Source organism: Hyperolius riggenbachi, chromosome 10, assembly GCF_040937935.1.
Source record: "Hyperolius riggenbachi isolate aHypRig1 chromosome 10, aHypRig1.pri, whole genome shotgun sequence".
Lineage (NCBI taxonomy): Eukaryota > Metazoa > Chordata > Amphibia > Anura > Hyperoliidae > Hyperolius > Hyperolius riggenbachi.
In genome coordinates this window covers 137,320,745-137,338,460 of record NC_090655.1, presented here as the reverse complement: position 1 = coordinate 137,338,460, position 17,716 = coordinate 137,320,745, and the positions used below count along the sequence as shown (strand labels likewise).

General features: G+C 41.9%; 1 long non-coding RNA gene across 1 annotated transcript in view; it reads left to right on the top strand.

The window, feature by feature from the left end:
• Positions 1–2,430: 2,430 nt before the first annotated feature.
• The window catches only part of LOC137535665 (uncharacterized), a 120,524-nt gene continuing 105,238 nt past the window's right edge, over positions 2,431–17,716 (top strand). The window contains exons 1-2 of the long non-coding RNA XR_011024426.1: positions 2,431–2,615; positions 3,527–3,683. This is a non-coding gene — a long non-coding RNA (uncharacterized lncRNA). The remainder of the gene's footprint in view (positions 2,616–3,526; positions 3,684–17,716) is intronic.

Genomic DNA, 17,716 nt, shown 5'->3' with positions numbered 1-17,716 from the left:
TATTAATGGTTAATTAAGAATATTAAAGGACTTTTTTCGTGGTTATGTTTTTTGTTCAATTAAAATACTTTTTCTATGTGTTTGTGTGTTTATTTACTTTTAACTCTTAAAGGAAATGGGTAAGGGGTACTACAAGTACCTCTATACTCATTTCTCCTGGGAGGGGGGTGGGCATCTGGGGGACCCCTTTTTAAAGGGGACTCCCAGATTCCACCATGAACCCCCCACCCAGGAAATCGCGGCCTCCACCTCCACCGCCCATCGGAGGTGGAGAAGAGCCCCTTGTCCTTGGATTGGACAAGGGCTCGGAGGGGGAGGGGAAAACTTGGCTGCCCCTCCCCTTCCGAGACCCCCCAATCCATGGACCATGCGGGCTGGTATAGTCAGGGTGCGGAGCCCCACGCGGCCGGTGCTCCGCATTCTGGCTATCCCAGCCTGCATGGGGGACAAGGGGTTAAAGAGGTCTGGGAGGGGGGACCCCATGTCTTTTTTTTTATATTTCCCACACTCAGAACGAAGTAAGTAAAACTCTTCCCACTTGGGGGAATCTATGAAAATAATACACTATTGTTACCTGTGCAAAAAAAACTGACATTTTCCACATTTAAAAGACATTTTTGCCCTTGAAACTTAAAAATCGATTTTCTCAAAAACTATAAGGTCTTTTTGAAAAAAAATGTTTTCCTCTTATTCCCACTGATCCCCTTAATATACCCTAGGAATTTGGTGTTCCTAAACTTTAAGCAGGCTTTGCTATTAACCGTTAAAGTCGGCGGGTTTTTAAATGTATACATTTTTACTTTGAAACTTTAACATCGATTTTCTCAAAAACTATAAGGTCTTTTTGAAAAAAAAAATTTTCCTCTTATTCCTCCTGATCTCCTTAATATATTCTCCAAATTTGAGGCTCTTAGCATTTAAGGGGGCTTTGCTATTAACCCTTAAAGTCGGCGGCTTTTTTATATTATACAGAGCGTTACGGTTTAACGCGAAATTACGGTAGCGTTTAATGCGAAATTACGGCATGAACGAAACGCGAAATTTCGCGTTGAAAATTACGCTTACGGTATTTTCAATTACGATTTTAAGGGCAATTTCGCTACGCTAATTTCGCATCGTAATCGCAAATTTCGCATGCGTAATTATAGTAATGCGAAATTACGAAAATTTCAGCTCAACTCTACCTCCAGTATAGGTTGCAAGATGACCCCTCCCCCTTCCCTCAATTATAGTTAACCTGATGACCCCCCTCCCCTCCAGTATAGGTAGCCACATGACTACACACCGCAGCAGCCATCAGTGTCACTCACCTCTCCACTCATTATCAGCTTCCTCTTCCCCTCCATCTCCATCAGCTGCTGCTGTACATCTGTCCTTCCAATCAACGTCTCACACATGGGACTCGCTGGCATGTTACCAGCAAGTCACAGGATAGGAATCAAATGCCTCACTTATAACATGCCAGCGAGTCACAAGTGAGAGATGCCAGGTGGAGGGACAGAAACACAACGGCAGCTGATAGAGAAGGAGGGGAAGCTTCTATGATGGTGAAGAGTGGAGATGTAAGTGACTGACGGCAGCTATTCCACTTCCTCCACTTGCAACTCTGCAATGCTGTCGAAGCCTGTAGCCTCCTGCCACAGCACCAACAGGCACAGAGAGCAGAGTGGCTGCTACCCAGCTGGCTGGCTGGCAGGAGAGTACCATGGTCAGGCGCTTGCCCAATCTCCCTGCTCTGCTGCATTTGCAAGCTTTGCAATGCTGCACCGGTTTAGCCTGCAGCCCAGGCGCCCTTGCCCCTATGGTGCCCTAGGCCATGGCCTAAATCCGCCACTGGTGGCATGTAAAACTTGCACTTGGGCCCCACGCTTCCCAGCTACGCCACTGCACATATCTAGCAAATTTGGTAGTTCTAACATGTAGAGGGATTTGCAATTAACCTTGGAAGTTAGACTACTGTATTTACTTATTAGAATTTGCAAATTAGCTTCAATGAAAATTTGTGTTACCATCCAAAGTTTGAAGACATTTTTGTGAGACTTGCACAGGTGTTCTCATTCATTCCTATGCCCAACATCTAACATGCTTCCCAATGAAATGTACACTACAAGCTTTTTACTTTAATTTATCTTACATTTCTTTAAAAAAAAATGTCTATTGAGGTGCCAGTGATGTTGTGCTGAAACATGGTGAGGTTAGACTTGACAGAAATCAGGTAAGGCAAAGCATAAGGACATCCTATATAATAAAACCCCTGTGTCTCTGCGTCCCGTCCCTGTGTGTGTGTGTCCCTGCTTCCAGACTTGGCAGTTTGCTCTCTGAGAACCTCATTGCATTGTGGGAAATACCAGCTTTTTTCAACTGGCAAGTAAGCAACATCTCACTGTGTGCATATACTTCGGACAGCAGTGGGGTTGGTTGTGCGGGACGTATTGTTACGCGCGTTGCCGGGGTTGAGCGGCCGTGGCCTAGTGCCTGTTTTTTTTTTACGGGCGGGCCTTTTTACTAGTTTGACATAATCAGGTGTGCAGGGAAGCAAAAGTAAATTAGTTGGACTGGGCAGCACTAGCAGAAATCATTTGGTGAAGCTAGGCAAGAGTGGCAAAAGTTATCAGGTGAGGCTGGGAAAAAAATGGTTGGGTGGAAATAATTTGAGGAATCTGGGTGTCAGTAGATGTGATTATTGCTATGCAATAGTCTGGAAAGGTCTGCTTTGGTAGTAGGCAGAAACTTGGATGTGTGCGGCTGAGCAGTAGGCTGGCACCTGGTAGACACTGGATGATGATAGGCAGAGTCTAGCAGGGCAGCAGTGTAGTTTTTAGTAGAGTTTGGGTGGGCAGTGGAATACCCTGACAGTCTGACTAGACAGTAGGGTTTAACTTGGCAGAGTTTGCTTAAAGGGGAACTGAAGTAAGAGGTATACAGAGGCTGCCATATTTATTTCCTTTTAATCAATACCAGTTGCCTGGCAGTCCTGCTGGTCTATTTCTCTGCAGTAGTATCTGAATAACACCAGAAATAAGCATGCAGCCAGTCTTGTCAGATCTGACTTTATTGTCTGAAACACCTGTTCTGCTGCATGCTTGTTCAGGGGCTATGGCTAATAGTATTAGAGGCAGAGGATCAGCAGGGCTGCCAGGCAACTGGTATTGCTTAAAAGGAAATAAACATGGCAGTCTCCATATACCTCTCTCTTCAGTTCCCCTTTAAGCATCATGCTGGAACTCAGAAGACTCACTCTGGGCAGCAGACTGTAACTTTGAATAGCCTGAAAGGGCAGCAGGATGAGAAATAGAAGAGGCTGGGTGAGCAGCTACAAAACTTGGAGAGCCTATCTTGACACAACAGGCTTGAACTTGGCACAGTCTGGCTAAGCAGCATAAGGATTTTCACAAGAAGACAATACTGCTCTCTTCAGTATGGGTTAAATTGTGTAAAATAATAATAATGTATAATACTAATACTATAAAATAAAATACATGTGAGCACTTTGTTCAAGGACTCCATTATATCAATCTCTCATCAGGCACAATCTTGTATACAAGACAAAAGAATCTTCAACTGCACTGCCTCAAAAACCAAAGGAACCTTCTACACCAGCCGCATTTCCATTTGCATTTTTGGATAGCTGTGGATAGCCGTGAGTTGCTACCGTGAGATCACAAGGGCACTGCAGTGATATGGTAAGCGTTACCCTTTTTCCACAAGTGCACTTTGATTTTTCTCCAAGCGCAAAACGTTGCATTCATCATTGTTGTTTTTTAACCCATTGTTATCCCCGTTGATAATCGCGGTAGCAAATGTGCTTGGTATAAATAGTGAAAATCTCAATTGCATTACAGTGCATTTGCAATGCTGATTGCAATTTTCAGTGTATAAGTACTGTTGAATGAGTGCCTGTTCAGAAGGTCTTGGAGTGATGTGATATGGGAATAGGTGTTAGTGATGAGCGTAATGACCTAATTACAAATATGTGAAATTTAGCGTAATTCACAAAATTACGATTACTACCGTAACCGAAATTTTGTGAACTTCACGAAATTACGCAAAATTTCGTGTTTTGGGGGAATTTTAGAATTACGATCATTTACATAACACAAACAAATCAGAATTTCGTGTTTAACATGGAAATTCATCCGTTCTCGAAATTTTGTTCCAGTCCAGTGCCTCCTGATACATTTAAAGTGACAGCACCTGCAAGGACATTTGCATTATCAGATATTGCAAGGCCCAAAACCAAGTGTCTCAGCATGACTGCTAAGTGCACCTTGACAAAGAGCACCTGTCTTAGAAGTGGCTGCAGGTAGAGTATCTTGATGCATTTAAAGTGACAGCACATGCAGGAACCTTTGCATTATCAGATGTTTTAAGGCCCAAAACCAAGTGTCTCATTATGACCGCTAAGTGCACCATGGCAAAGAGCACCTGTCTAAAGGCTCATACACACATCAGACTATAGTCTTTGGAAAATGAAAGATCACAGACCAATCTGACCACCCTTCATGTAGTATGAGAGCCATACCTTCACAGTCTTTTCTATGGAGCTGAACTCCCCATCAGAAAAAAATCTTTGCAAGATGCTGCACACACAGATGCTGTACAGACACAAAAGATCAGTATCTGCAAAAGATCTGTTCCTGCCAAAGATCTGTTTCTGCAAATTGCATTCATAATCTATGAGATCTGCAGATCATCATACACACCTTGTTTTACAGACATTCATCTGCAGATCAGATACACTAGGATGGATTTTCAGATCTGCAGATGATTGTCTGATCTGCAGATGAATGTCAGTTAAACAAGGTGTGTATGATGATCTGCAGATCTCATAGACTATGAATGCATTTTGCAGGAACGGATCTTTTGCAGGAACAGATCTTTTGCAGATACTGATCTTTTGAATGTCTACAGCATCTGTGTGTGGAGCATCTTGCAAAGATTTCTGTCTGATGGGGAGTTCAGCTCCATAGAATAGACTGTGTAGGTATGGCTCTCATACTACATGGAAGGGGGTAAAATTGGTCTGTGATCTTTCATTTTCCAAAGACTATGGTCTGATGTGTGTATGAGCCCTTAGAAGTGGCTGCAGATAGAGCCTCTTGATACATTTAAAGCAACGGCATGTGCAGGGGCCTTTGCACCATCAGTAATTGAAATCAGTAATTGCAGTCAATGAGTGACTTTCCTGAGTTTAGTCATTACCTAAATGTCCATAATCACTATTAGAAATGAAATTACGTCCATTTTCGTAACTAAAATAACTTTGTTTCTATAGAAAACATGAAATTACGAAATTTCGCACTAAACACGAATTTGCAGCGAAACACGAAATTACGAAACTGAGATTTCACTTATGGAATTCCGAATTATGATTTGTATGGCAATTATGAAATTCAGAATTTGGGTGATAGCAGCAAAAATTGCGTCCGTAGTTAAGGAATTACGAAATTACGAAAATTTTGGCTCAACACTACTGAGGTGTACACTCAGTCTTGTGAGACTGAACAGAGACTTAAACTGTATTACATAAATTGCACAAAAACAGGTAGTGCCCAGGGAGCCACAAACACACTTTACATCCAGTTCCATTAGTACAAGGCTTTTCAACCTGTGGTACGCGTACCACCGGTGGTACTTTGCTGTTGGCCAGGTGGTACACACCAGGTTTGCCTGCCACTTTATTGCCCGCATGCCACTTGTCCTGTCCTGCCTCCACAAAGTTTGGCTGCTTCTCCCTCACTCCTTGCTGTGCTGCTCTGCGGCATACTTCAGACCTCAGATCAGTGGGGAAGAGACAGCCAGGCAAATGGTGCACAGTAATGGTGCAGATACAGAAAGGGACATCACTGCTCACTTCCTGTATTTGAAGTATACACGCCGTCACCGTGCACCGTTTGCCTGACTGTCACTTCTCTGAGGCTGGCTTACCGATGATCTGAGGTGTGAACTATTCCACAGGGCAGCACAGCAAGGAGGTAGCAAGGGGGGAGCTGAACTTTGTGGTGAGTCACTGCCTAGCTCTCAGCTGGTGGGACTAGGCTACCTATAATTATGCGGGGGGGGGGGAAGGGGGCAAGCACTGTAATAACAGTGCAGGAGATATGGGCGCAGGCGGCGCCATCATAGGGCGAAATAGAAATTACGGCTATAGCGGCGCACAGTCAGTAACTTCGGGGCCATCAGAAGACAGTGCTGAAGTTGCTTTTAAAACACTGCAATTCGGCTTCCAGCAATTGCCGTATATCAGCTGTATCCTGTGCCCAATCTCCCGGCGGGCAGTTCATATGTATGCGGGGGAGGGGAAAGAGAGGAACTTGCAAGGCTACCTATATTGGCAATCTACCTACAGATTGCCAACACTGACAATATGTAGGCTTGCAATCTAATTGTAGTCGTTTTCCCCACCAATGCCTCCTACTTTTCCCCTCCCATATGCCCTCTTCTTTTCTTAAAGTGTACCTGTAAAAAAAAAAGTGCCCCGAGGGGTACTTACCTCAGGGAAGGGGAGGCCTTTGTATCCTAGAGAGGTTTTCCCCTTCACAGTAGAAGGGATCCAGCTCTGGGAGCCCCAAAGTTCTCCTTGTCGGTGTGTGCACATGCGCAGTAGAATTTGTTTTCCTTGACTGCAGTACTTGAGTTTAGGTCTTCTTTAAAGAGGTTCTGTGGGATTCTAAAAATCAATCAAACAAGCTGACACTTATCTGGGGCTTCTATCGGCCCCCTGCAGCTGTAATGTCCCTTGCCGTCCTCCTACGATGCTTCGTTTCCCGCCGCCGGTCCCAGTTTAATATTCGTCTAAACAGACGAATAATGTTAGCTCCTGCTCGCGTCATCGGGAGCTTACTGCACAGCCGCAGTGTAATAACTCGTGTGATTACACTGGGACCGGCAGCGGGGAACGGAGCATTGGAAGAAGACGGCGTGGGACATTACCGCTGTAGGGGGGCGATAGAAGTCCAGGTAAGTGTCAGCTTGTTTGATTCTTAGGCTGCAAAAGAACTCCTTTTAAGTGAGAAGAATACGGTGGCTGCTATATTAATTTCATTTTAAACTATATAAGTTGACTGGCGGCCCTGCTGATCTATGTCTCTGCAGAAGTGTCTGAATCACACCAGAAACAAGCATGCAGCTAACCTTGTCAGATCTGACAATAATGTCAGAAACACCTGATCTGCATGTGCTTGTTCAGGAGCTGTGGCTAAAAGTATTAGAGGCAGAGGATCAGCATGATAGCCAGGTAACTGGCATTGCTTAAAAGGAAATAAATATGGCAGCCTCAATATGCCTCTCACTTAATTTCTCCTTCAACTACTCACTTTTTTCACTGTAGTGGTCCTTTAAACAGTTGAAATTTGACAGTTGGAAAATGACAGTTTAAATAAGACAGTTAGAAAAGGGAAGTTGAAATGTGGCAGTTGAAAAATGGCAGTTGAAAAATAACAGTTGAAAAATAACAGTTGAAAAATGGCAAATGGCAGTTAAAATTTGACAGTTAAAAGATGGCAGTTGGAAAATGGCAGTTGGAAAATGACAGTTGGAAAATGGCAGTTAAAATTTGACAGTTGGAAAATGGCAGTTGGAAAATGACAGTTGGAAAATGGCAGTTGGAAAAGGACAGTTGGAAAATGGCAGTTGGAAAATGGCAGTTGGAAAATGACAGTTGGAAAATGGCAGTTAAAAGTTGAACTGTCTATTTTCAACTGCCATTTTCCAACTGCCATTTTCCAACTGCCATTTTCCAACTGTCATTTTCCAACTGTCATTTTCCAACTGTCATTTTCCAACTGCCATTTTCCAACTGTCATTTTCCAACTGTCATTTTCCAACTGCCATTTTCCAACTGTCAAATTTTAACTGCCATTTTCCAACTGCCATTTTCCAACTGCCATTTTCCAACTGTCATTTTCCAACTGTCATTTTCCAACTGTCATTTTCCAACTGCCATTTTCCAACTGTCATTTTCCAACTGTCATTTTCCAACTGCCATTTTCCAACTGTCAAATTTTAACTGCCATTTTCCAACTGCCATTTTCCAACTGCCATTTTTAACTGCCATTTTTTAACTGTCAAATTTTAACTGCCATTTTTCAACTGTCAAATTTTAACTGCCATTTTTCAACTGTCATTTTCCAACTGTTGTTTTTTAACTGCCATTTTCTAACTGCCATTTTACAACAGCCAAATTTCAACTGTTTTTTGACTGCCATTATTTTCCAACTGTCATTTTTTTAACTTCCATTTTTCGACTATCCTTTTCCAATTGCTTCCTTCTTCCTTTCTTATTTTATTTTTTTTCCTCAAACACAAGCCTTGAGATCCTCAGTGTTGAATGTTGATTTGCCACCTCATTTTGTGTTTTGGGGGCTAGATTTGCATCATGATTTGCACAATTTAAAACTGGCTATCTCTAACAGTGACAGGTGTCAGATATGGTGGCTGGATAGTGTAATGGTTAAGGGCTCTGCCTCTGACGTAGGAGACCTGGGTTCAAATCTTGGCTCTTGCTATTCAGTAAGCCAGCATCTATTCCATAAGGAGTTCTTTGGGCAAGACTCCCTAACACTGCTGCTGCCTACTGAGTGCGCTCTAGTGGCTGCCTCGCAAGCACTTTGAGACAGGAGAAAAGCACTATACAAAAAAGGAAAATCTTGCTCCCAGTCTAATGACCCATTTATTGTCTTCAACTTTCATAGTGGTTCTCTTTCCAGGCTAGCAGCACTTTAAGCCACTTTTGAAACGTGTCCACACATTCTCTTACCTTAGTGCTTGGTACTGGTGTTCCTCCACGATGGTGACCCTCTTTTTCTTGGGCTACTTCAAATGTATTTATTTATTGTGCATTATGGTGATTTATTGTTGCGGAGTTGTTTTTCAGATTAACTTGCACTGTTTTTTTCTTGATAAAGAGGTACTTTGTTGCTTTGGAATTTTGGATTATCTTAATTACAGATCTTTCTGTACCAAATTTTTGGAGTGCCAACCATTTACTTCTCTTTACAAAAATGTATGGCACGTGTTTTGCTCTGCATGGCAGTATTAATTGCAATGAGGCAGCACTGTGTTGGCACAGAGATGCATGCAGCAGTTTATTGTCAGAACACAGCACAGCACATGAGAGTCTGCAACACATTACGGAAATAAGCTCAGCAATGCAGCAGTACATCCTGACCTTCACGGTTGTTTTCAAATTACCATTTTAAAGGACCACTATAGTGAAAAAGTAAGCAGTTAAAATCTTTCAGAACCAACATGTTTTTGACTAGTCGAGTTCCTCATTGGGGATACAAAGGGTTTTCTTTGTTTTTTAACCTCCCTGGCAGTCTATTCAAAACCACCAGGGGGCAGCGCAGCCTTTTTTTTTTTTTTTAAATCATGTAGCGAGCCCTGTGCAGCGGCATCCCCCTACCCTCTTCGATTGCCTTCGGCGATCAGGAAATCCCGTTAAAAGAACGGAATTTCCTGGAGGGCTTCCATCGGGAGTCCCGATCCACCCCTCAGCGCTACCTGGCGCTGATAGGCCAGGCTGCGCAAGGGATCTAGGGGGGGGGGGGGGGCGGCGGCGATCGGTGTGCTCACGCAGCTAGCAAAGTGCTAGCTGCGTGCAGCAAAAAAAAAAATTGCGCAAATCGGCCCAGCAGGGCCTGAGAAAACCTCCTGCGCGGCTTTACCGCCAGGAAGGTTAAAATAATTTCCTAAATGGCAGTTGCTAAGTCTAACTGTCAAAATAGGACAAGCCAGTGTCCCTACTTGCACACTATTTTGGTAGTCAGACTTAACAATGGCCGTTCAGCAAATGCTTTTGAAAACAAAGGGAAACCCTGAGACTCCATCATGAGGAGATGGACTAGTCCAAAACCTGTTGGTTCTGTCAGCTTTTGAAGCGGACCTAAACTGAGAGCTTCCTCTCTGCTCTAAGGAGATAAGCAACAGCATCATAACTTTAAAGAAAAACATTTCTTTGCTACAACTTACAGGAATCTTACAAAAACCCTGCAGTGTTTACTTTCCGGTGTCCTAGGAACACAAAAGGGTTAACCTCCTGTGTTTACATATTAGCCCAAACTATGGCATAGAGTGGCACATCTGACAACCCTAATTTACACTTGCTGCTTACTTGTTGATAAGGCCTAATTAGACAGGCTAATCTCTCTAGACCAGGGCTTTGCACCTGTGGTACGCTTGCCACCGGTGGTACTTTGCTGTTGGCCAGGTGGTACACACCAGATTTGCCTGCCACTTTTTTGTCCACCTGCCACTTGTCCTGGTCCTGTCCTGCCTCCACAAAGTTTGGCTCCCCCTCCCTCGCTCCTTGCTGTGCTTCTCTGCAGCATACTTCAGACCTCAGATTAGTGTGGAGGAGACAGCCAGGCCAATGGTGCACAGTGATGGCGCAGATACAGAAAGTGACATCACTGCTCATTTGACGTATACACGCCATCACTGTGCACCGCTTGCCTGGCTGTCTCTTCTCTGCGGCTGGCTTACCGATGATCTGAGGTGTGAACCATTCTGCAGGGCAGAACAGCAAGGAGGTAGCAAGGGGGGAGCCAAACTTTGTGGTGAGTCACTGCCTAGCTCTCAGGTGGTGGGGCCAGGCTACCTATAATTAAGCGCGTGGGGGGGGGGGGGACTTGTATGGCTACCTATATGGCAATCTACCTCTAGATTGCCAATACTGACAATATGTAGGCTAGCAATCTAATTGTAGTTTTTTTCCCCACCAATGCCTCCTACTTTTCCCCTCCCAAATGCCTTTTTTTCTTAAAGTGTACCTTGTAAGAAAAAAGTGCCCCGGGGTACTTTCCTCAGGGAAGGGGAGGCCTTTGTATCCTAAAGAGGTTTCCCCCTTCCTCCACAGTAGATGGGATCCAGTGCTGGGAGCCCCATAGTTCTCCTCATCGGTGTGCGCATGCGCAGTAGCTGCTCTCCGTTCAGGCTCCAGCAGAAACAGCCAAGCCCGATTGCATCCAATCTACTGTGCAGGCACACTGGTGGTACTTGAAAGTTTTCAGGCAATAAAAGTGGTACAATTAGTGGAAAGGTTGAAAAGCCCTGCACTAGTACATTCTGCATCTGGCCATAATGTATGGAGACATTATGAACCTGGCTGCAGATTGTTTCTATGAACCATCTAAATCATTCACATCAGAAATTGTAGAAAAAATATTTCTTTAATTCCAATTGTCACAGGACAATGGCCATGCCATGGCTACATTTACTATATTCTACTGACTTAATGTCATTTTAACCACTTCAGCCTACAGTGTTGTTCACCTTATGCCTCCAAGCAACTTTTAACCTCCTATTCATTCGACAATAACTTTATAACTACTTATCTCATTTAATTGATCTATATCTTGTTTATTCCACCACTAATTAGGCTTTCTTTGGGTGGTACATTTTGCTAAGAATTATTTTTTTCTAAATCCATTTTAACAGGAAGATTAAGAAAGAAATGGAAAAAATTCATTATTTCTCAGTTTTTGGCCATTATAGTTTGAAATTAATAAATGCTATAGATTAAAACGCTTGTATTTTATTTGCTCATTTGTCCCGGTTATTACACCGTTTAAATGATGTCCCTATCACAGTTTATGGCGCTGATATTTTATGTAAAACTAAAGGTGCATTTTTTCAATTTGCGTCCATCATTATTTACAAGTCTATAATTTAAAAAAATATAATAATATACTCTCTTGATATGCATATTTAAAAAGTTCAGACCCTTAGGTAACTATTTTTTTAATTGTTATTTTTTTTATTTAAAGATGTATTTGGGTAATTTTTTTCTTGTGGGAGGTAAACAGCTAATTTTAAATGTAGTATAATGTATATAGTATAGTATAGTGGGCCGCACGGTGGCGTAGTGGTTAGCGCTCTCGCCTTGCAACACTGGGTCGTCAGTTCGAATCCCAGCCGGGTCAACATCTGCAAGGAGTTTGTATGTTCTCCCCGTGTCTGCGTGGGTTTCCTCCGGGTACTCCGGTTTCCTACCACATCCCAAAAACATACAGGTAAGTTAATTGGCTTCCCTCTAAATTGGTCCTTGACTACAATACATACACTACACAATACATACATAGGACTATGGTAGGGATTAGATTGTGAGCCCCTCTCAGGGACAGTTAAGTGACAAGACAATATACTCTGTACAGCGCTGCGGAAGATGTCCGCAGTACTACTAATAATAATTATTATTATTTAATAAAAAATGTATGTGGGTGTAGTTTACTATTTGGACACAAGATGGCCACAGTCAAAAAGTCCTGGAAGCAAACGATCTCGCTTCCAGGAACTAGAAAGAGGATGGGAAACGTTTTTTTTGCAGAAAGACTGTGGCCTCTGATAAGAGACCGTTGTTTTTTCTGTGGGGGACTTAGATCGATAAATGGGATCTATATTCCCATTCATTGAGCTGAGGGCTAACGGCAGGCGGCAGGAGTGTGCACGGGAGCGTGCATGGGAGCATGCCTCAGGCAGCAGGAGCAGCACAGTCTATCTGGATGGATGTATCCATCCAGATAGACTTAAGTGGTTATTGGTTAATGACGTTCTAATAAACGAGCATTGTTTTACACTGTTGGTGGTGTCAGCCTCGTGGACTGTATACCTTTAACTGGAATTCTGCCATAGAATTACCTAAGTCTTTGTCCTGTTATTTGTACCTTGTGCATTACCTAGACTAAGCATGTACTGTAAGGGCTTATTTATCACAATGTTTCTGTTAAATTCACATTAACTAATTTTGCGTATATTTACGAATTGACATAGAGGTGTCTCAGCTAAGAGTGATTCAAAGGCGCAAAAGAGCAAGAGTAAGGTCTAGAACCATATCAATTTGCAAGAGAATATATTTATTTGCTATAACAGGACATCTGCATTTCTCTTTAATCATCTTGTAAGAGAACACAGGCAGTGCCTGTTAGATTCTGTTCTAAATCACCTTGCTTCGACACCATCAACTTCTCATAGTTGCGTCTCACAGAATGTGAGATAACTTGACTCTCAACACATCAAGCAGGAGATAGACTTTTCTCAGGCTTCTTCAATGTTTACGGAGTTTATTCAGAAAACAGAAATACAGATAGATACAGTTCATCATATCCTAGCCACGCCAATCTTCATGTTGCGTTACAAGCTTCTTGATTAGACTTCCTGCTGAAGTCAATCAGGTACTTCTTTCTAACCTATGTTACACTAAACTACCTATGTACAGCATACATTATATCAGATTACAGAAAGGAATGAACATACTTAGAGGTCCCAGTCAGCCTTGCGAGCTAGTGCGAAAGTAAGAAGCAGAGTGAGTTCCCATAGCTCACTCAGGTTTTAATACTGACTAGGAAAGAGTTAAATATGACATCATCTTCGCCATCCCCTAGATCAGACTATTGGTGGAACAACTTGTGGTGTCATCATACACACCTACTCGATTAATATTCGTTGAGGCATTTGACATACCTACAGGAATGTGGATATTTACAAAACATGGTTGATGTTTATTGTTCTAGTGGCGGTACATGCCCAGGTCAGGGAGACCTGTGGCCTTGTCCATAGAACAGCTTCTTGGTATGTTCTAGTTGTGCTGACAGAACTGCAGATTTTCTCTCTAAGAGAAAATCCCCTTAAAGGGCAGGTCTGCTCCTCAAGCCTTTTTGACTAACTCAGTCCAAATAACTGAGGCCTACTTAAATTATAACAGTGCCAGGGTTAACTAATTTGCTAGCTGCACTATATTTTTTTTTAGAAAAGGCTCCTATCAAGCCGTAGCTGGCCAAATTGTGGTATTGTCCCAAGCCACTTCCAGAATCCTGGTCCAGGTGTAAGCCCTATTCAGAATGTTGCTACATAGTGTTCAAAGGACTGCCTTTTACCCACAATTCCATGGGAATCTTATGGCCTTGTGTTAAATTACCGCTGTAAAATGGAAATATCGACACGTTACCGAATGGTTACCGAATTGTTATCGATATTTTATCGAATTCACACCGAATGCGGAAAAACCTAGATGAATACAACTAGAAATCGATAAACTTCGAATTCAGTAATTTAATAAACTGGAAAAAGTTATCTCAAAGACAATGATGAATCGAGGCCTTTGTGTATTAGCTTGGGAGATGCATTTAGAGGCTGATTGCAGATTTGCTGACTGCTGTGATGTTGTGGCCCAAGATTTACTGGAAGAGTTTTCAAACATCATTGGCTTGTCTGCATCATGTGATGAAGAGAACCTTGTGAGAAGGGATGCAACAATAACCTCCACAACACCCACCATTGTGGGAGGGGGCTTAGCAGCTGTGGGCAAATGTAAATGCAGAACAGCAGCAGTGGAGTGTCATATACAGTCAATACATTAAAGGGGCACTACAGCGAAAAAAAATGTAAAATGTAAAATATGTGCAAACATATACAAATAAGAAATACATTTCTACCAGAGTAAAATGAGCCATACATTACTTTTCTCCTATGTTGCTGTCACTTACAGTAAGTAGTAGAAATCTGACAGAACCGACAGGTTTTGGACTAGTCCATCTCTTCATAGGGGATTCTCAGCATGGCTTTTATTCTTTATAAAGATATTCCCTAAAAAGGATTTAAACAATGATGCTGGCCAGCCTCCCTGCTCGCTACACTGTTTTTGGCAGTTGGACAGAGCAACTGCCATTCACTAAGTGCTTTTGAAAATAAATATATCCCTGAGAATCCCCTATAAAGAGATGGGCTAGTCCAAAACCTGTCACTTCTGTCAGATTTCTACTAACTACTGTTAGTGGTAATTTATGGCTCATTTTACTCTGGAAGAAACGTATTTCTTATTTGTATATGTTTGCACATATTTTACATTGTACAATTTTTTGCTGTAGTGCCCCTTTAACTGTTTTTGAAGTTGGGACAGGTCCCACTTACTTTTAACACTGCACTTGCTCACAGTGCCCTGCCCTGCCACTATGCCTAATCATGGATCAGGGGGTATGCAGAGGGAAGGGGAGGCTGGAAGGCATCTATATATGCTGGCTCTATGTAAATCAATAATAATAATAATAATAATATTGGGGGGCAGGGTTTTGCTGGGGAGGCTGGTGTGAGATCTTTGCTGGTGGGCATAGCACATCATAGTTGTGTCCCTGCTTGGTAGTATGGACCATAATGCCATTCTACAGTTCTGATTTCAGACTGCAGAGTATACTTTAGGGTTAAAAATAAACCTTGTACACACGACCCCTTTCATTTCTCTAAATTCCACATGAAGGATGTTTTAAAATGCCCTTGAAGATGATGTGTGCATAAATATAGAAATATTAATGCTCCATGATGACCTGACTTGACCACAGTTCTGCACATTAAATGTCAAAGGCAATTAATGACATTTAGATCATATCAGCACCTATGAGACTACATGGAGACTGCTGCATTCGCAGCGCACTGCTTCTTCTGAAAATCTGTTGCACATATTCAAATTAGGAATCTGACCAAACTGGAGGCAAATTGACTTGAAATATAACTACCTACATCTTAATTAAACAGCACTAGAAAAGCTGTGCATTTGATTCACAACAATGTAGAATTTCAGAGCAGATGTAGGTATCTGTATATATCTCTATCTGTGAATATATAGCAGTTGTGTTGCTACAGGAGGCTGATTTACTTGATATTTGTATAGAATCAAAGAATTCTTTCTGCACAGGTATTATATCTGACCTTTGAAAACCTTTTTATGTTCTATTTGAACTACAGGGTGCTTGCATGTTTCAAATGCCAGACAAGGTTATTCAGCATACACCTGAAATGAATTAATATTGTAGGACCAGGAAAGAACACTGAATGGGAGTCTTTGAACTGCAGAGTCTCATTTGCCCTTTTTCTTTCATTTGTAGAATTCAGAGCTCATTCGATCCTATTATTTTACCACTTTGGCTGTACAAGATTCCATGGTTCGCACAGGAAAGCAACACTGTATTCTTGCTTTGAGCAAGCAGTCAAATTCAGTACTAGGGTAACATGAGGAAAATAAGTCGCATTTATATACTTTTTTCATTAGCTTGTGAAATATGTCTAGAATACTGTATTTCAACTGGCCTTTTCCCCCTTTATGGCTTTAAGTAACCTACCTTATATTTCATAATAACATTGTTGTATCATTAAAGCAGAACGGAAGTCAGGTTAAGAGGGCTGCCTAGAATATAACAAATGCATAATAGTAACAATGTTTAAAATCCTGCCTCCGTTGTAATATAAAAAGGAATTGGTGAACATGGCTTGTCTTTCCTCTAGGATCCCCTTCTTTTGAACTGTTTTAATAGGCTTTTGTTGAAGTCCCAGCTGTTATCTATGGACTGCTATTATTTAAAATATGCACTCTTCCTTCACTACACTTGGTCCATTTCAGTACAGACTCTCACATTCACTAGAGATGATGATATAATGGAGTCCAGTGAAAATGTACCATAACTACTGTAAAACCTGTGCAGATTTTTACGTACTGTCAACAGAGGATTGATTATGGTGAAATTCACAGTTGCCTGTACATCAAGCTGAAGCAGTATTAAAATAAAATGAAAACATGAACAATCCTGAACTCTCAGTACCCCTAATTAATTCAGAGGCAGAAAAAATAAACAACTGAGAAAACACTGGTCAGTCAGTTTCTTAAGGGCTCTGCCTCTGACACAGGAGACCAGGGTTCGAATCTCGGCTCTGCCTGTTCAGTAAGCCAGCACTAATTCAGTAGGAGACCTTTGGCAAGTCTCCCTTACACTGCTACTGCCAATAGAGCGCGCCCTAGTGGCTGCTGCTCTGCTCTGGCGCTTTGAGTCCGCAAGGAGAAAAGCGCAATATAAATGTTATTTGTCTTGTCTTGTCTTTAAAAGGCTTTAAATGATCAAATAAAATCAACACAGAGCAACATTCTGCTGTCAATATGGGAAATGTAGGTCACCTTCTGTATTATAATGTTTAGTAATATATTTTGAAAAAGGTAATTTGAGTGCTGGTGAGAATTCGGTAAAATGGGCGCAGCATAAACTGCAAAGTGTGATTTTGGCACCGGTAGCCCCTATAGGTGGCGCAGATATCAGTTATTTACCGGTGTAAGGCAGAGATTGCGGTGGGGGTAGGTTAGTTTTATGCTTTGGTAGAGAAAGGGTTAGTGAGAGAAAAGGGGTAGATGATAGATATCGGAAATTGCAGTGGGGGATAGGTTAGTGTTAGGTTTCGGTAAAGGAGGGTTAGTGAAAAAAGAGTTATGTTAGGTGTTAGTAAAATAATGGTAAACATTACCAATATTCCACTGTTGGAATTAGCTACTGATCAATAGTAGATTATTGGTAATTTTACTAGATTCTGCCTTGCTTGACACCCAAATTACTACAGCGCCCTTTTACATGTATGCATCTATTCAGTCCCTTTGTAAAAGACTACATTGTATTGCTAGAATTACTTGCTTCATTGTGGTTACAATTGAAATGGTAAGGAGTGCCCTTGCTTCCTTTGTAGAGATCTAAAGTGAATAACTTTTCGCTACTCTACTTTTTTTGTATAGGCAGTCATATACTTATACAAGTTAATCATAATCTCTTCCTGAATGTCTTCCTCTTAGAAGTATACAGATAGTTCGAGATAAAAACAGAAGGAAGGGAGCATCGACCAGAAAATTAAGAAAAGCAGGGATGGTCGTAGTCAGCCAACTTCGCTACGCTGGAACTACGTGTAGTTTTAC